The sequence below is a fragment of the Ovis canadensis genome, chromosome 18, assembly GCF_042477335.2.
Source record: "Ovis canadensis isolate MfBH-ARS-UI-01 breed Bighorn chromosome 18, ARS-UI_OviCan_v2, whole genome shotgun sequence".
NCBI lineage: Eukaryota > Metazoa > Chordata > Mammalia > Artiodactyla > Bovidae > Ovis > Ovis canadensis.
Window position 1 is genome coordinate 62,294,483 of NC_091262.1, and position 3,622 is coordinate 62,298,104.

The window sequence follows — 3,622 nt, forward strand, 5'->3', positions numbered from 1 at the left end:
AATCACCAGCGTCAAGAATGCAGAATCATTAAGGTGGTGCCCCATTCTGTATGCTGATTAATCACCAGGAAACCCAGAAGTCACTTCCAGCAGAATCTCAACTAAAATTGACAAAAGTCAAACGAAGGTGGCAGCAGGCATATATTCATGCTCTGGAAAAATGAAGATTAAATATTCAAGGGCTTTAAATGCCATGATGAACAGTCTAGAACTAACTCTAAAATAACATTGATAACTAATAATAATCTTTATTTAAATGCCACAAAGATTTGGATATAACAATCACTCCCTCCTTTTTTATTGTTAAATGTATAAAAACACATACAAAACCTATACAGGGTCTGGCAGGTACTCTTCCAAATGTCCATGATGGTAGACATTCAAATTTCATTAACTCTTCTGTAGTGCTATAGTACATAGAACATGCCTCAATAAATAATGAGTTTTGCACTGAATGATGGAAAAAAATGGTACCAGTTTTTCCCCTTAGAAATATAAAATTAATCTCTACTTTCATGAAATGTATTATTTGAGACAACACCCTCTCCTTGGGTAAAACTAAGAGATTGTATTGTCCAAGTCAAAGTTGCTCTAAAAAGTAAAGACTGGGTTAAGTGAAGTGAGTAAAGTCACTCAGTCGTGTCTGACTCTTTGCGACCCCGTGGACTGTAGCCTGCCAGGCTCCTCTGTCCATGGGATTCTCCAGGCAAGAATACTGGAGTGGGTTGCCATTTCCTTCTCCAGGGGATCTTCCCAACCCAGGGATCGAACCCGGGTCTCCTGCATTGGAGGCAGACGCTTTAACCTCTGAGCCACCAGGGAAGCCCTGGGTCAGGATCTAAAATTTCTTTATAACTTATAAAATGAATTCTTTACCAGCTGAGCCACAAGGGAAGCCCAAGAATACTAGAGTGGGTAGCCTATCCTTTCTCCAGCAGATCTTCCTGACCCAGGAATTGAACCAGGGTTTTCTGCATTGTAAGCGGATTCCTTACCAACTGAGCTATCAGGGAAGTCCATAATTTATAAAATCAATAGTCAGTATTTCAAATGCAGTATTTCACTGCATAATGAGTCATGAAATTATAAGGACAGATTACCCAGTTAATTGATTCATTATCTAGGCCCTCTCCCTTTATTTTTCTGGCTCTTTTATTATCCACCACTATCTTTAATAGGGGGCTTCCCAGGTGGTTCAGATGGTAAAGAATCCACCTGCAATGCCAGAGACCTAGGTTCGATCCCTGGGTTGGGAAGATGTCCTGGAGGAGGGTATGGCAACCCACTCCAGTATACTTGCCTGAAGAATCCCCATGGACAGAGGAACCTGGCAGGCTACAATCCGTGGGATTGCAAAGAGTTGGATACAACTGAGCGATGAAGCACAGCACACATCTTTAACAGAGAATGAACAAAGAAACGAAGAAATGAGACACAGCTTTCAGCAGCTAAGAGTCACAGGTGAATGCTGGAAGATACAGGCTTATGGGCTCCATTGAGAACTAAGAATTTCCTGTCCTTGGATTTGTTTCTCATGTTTCCCAGACCCTATTATCATACACAATATGATATGAGAGCTGGTTGTATAAAAGAGAAAAATTAACTGAAAATATATCTGAGACAACAGAAGACACAATATTTTAAAATTACACTTTAGTTTTTAAATCCCTGGCCAAATAACCCTGCTAATAATAAATCTTTAAACTCCTGTGATTTTGTTTGAAAACTCATGACCTGCATACCCTTGTTTTCATTATAGTTCTGAGAAAACAACTGGAGAAGGAAATGGCAAACCACTCCAGTATCTTTGCCTTGAAACTCCCATGGACAGAGGAACCCGGTGGGCTGCAGCCCATGGGATCGCAGTCAGGCACAACTGAATGACTAACACAAGAAAACAATGGAAGATGCACAACAGCATTAACTGTGAGTACTGAATCTTTCTCCCCCACCATGGCTGACCAGAGCCCAGTTACAGAAGCTTTCCTTCCAGTCCTATTAACCTCAACAAGCCAAGAGAAGTCTATACTTCTGGCAAACATTCAGGACATCATACATTATTCAGTCTTTTGCCTTAATCTTTTCCACTGTCTGACACTCTTGCAGAGGATTTAAAGGTGAAACATCTGGACAACTTCATGGACCTCTACACTCTGCTTCGTTCAGCAGCTGACCTTTTCTGTACAACTCTTCAGGCAGCTAGATGACCTTTAATATTCAGTAAATTTTCCCCCTTTCTGAAAGTTTATGTTGGATTCTTTTCTGGCACTTTCTTTCACTTTCACATAGCTAATATGTAAATGCGTAAGTTTTGTGTGAATGCCCTCGAAATTCAGTTGGTAGAAAGTATCAACCAAGAACTAAATAAAATAAAACTTACCATGCTCATTCTCATTTTCCTTTATGCGAAATCTTCTCTAAGAGGAAACAATGAGTCTTGCTGAGTAAAAACTCAAGAACAAAATGGACACAGTTCTCTGTTCTAATAAAAATATTTTAAATGGGTAATAAGGCATGAGATGAGAAAAAAAAATTATAACATGGGTTGCTGAATCAAATGATCAACCAAGGAGTTCTTTCTAAAGTAACAGTCAACACCCAGCATGCATTTATGGGGTTGTCAGGCAACAGGGATTTGGGCAGGATCCTTTCTGCTTAAACAAGTTAAGTTCAGTGAAGCTGGTATAAACTAAAGCCATATCAGCAGCATTCTACCATGAAGCAAATAACATTTTACAGAATTGAGTTCTTGTTCAGCTGAGTTGTAGCTATGGCCTCAAATTATTGGTTGCTTTAATAAAATAACCTAAAGAAAAACAGGAGCCATAACTGCAATTTTTAAAGAAACATACTTTTAAAATACTAGATCTGAAATTATATTTTTGTTAAACTCTGCTGAGTGTTGAGTCTTGGAATTTACAAATGAATTTATCCTTGATCTCATATCTATTATACAATTGTACAATTAGTCAGAGATTATCTTATCCCATTATTTGGATTGTTATTCTTTTTCCTCATTAGAGATTCCCAATTAGCCCTGACATATTACTTATTGATTCTCGGACAGTAAGATGTTAGAGACCAGAATTCTACCTGGGGTTAGCAGGATAGAATGTGGTCCACAGGGTAAAACCCTTTGAATGGAAATGGCCTGTAATTTTCCAGTAATTTCTTACTGCCTGAAAGGAACAAAGTAAAACTTCAACAAAACAGACCTTCCCAAAGCATTCAGTATATATATATCTGGGTTTCTACAGTCATCAGCCACAGCACAATTAAGCTTCTCATCATCCTTTCTTGTGGTCGCTCTACTAGGCCACCATCCAGATTATCTACTCTAGCTTCACCTACACTTTCATCATTCCTTAGCATTCCTGTCACTCATATTACCAATCTCTCGGGCACCTAGAGCTTGGTTGAGGCAGTCCCCTAACCAGCCCTTCCAAGGCATGTCTGTCACTACTCACGGTAGGCTGCACACTGTTTACCCATTGTTGACGGTGTATGTGCCATCATTTCTGAGAACAAAAAGCCTAAAATGACTAGGAATACAACTTAAGAGGCTTCAACTGGGTTGATCCTCACACTCTGATTGTCCATTAAAGAAACTGTAACAATATTA

At 39.2% G+C, this 3,622-nt stretch overlaps 1 non-coding gene across 1 annotated transcript; it reads right to left on the reverse strand.

Moving 5' to 3' along the window:
* Positions 1 to 750: 750 nt before the first annotated feature.
* On the reverse strand, positions 751 to 822 carry TRNAW-CCA (transfer RNA tryptophan (anticodon CCA)). The gene has a single exon. It is a non-coding gene; the product is annotated as a tRNA-Trp (tRNA).
* Positions 823 to 3,622: the final 2,800 nt, after the last annotated feature.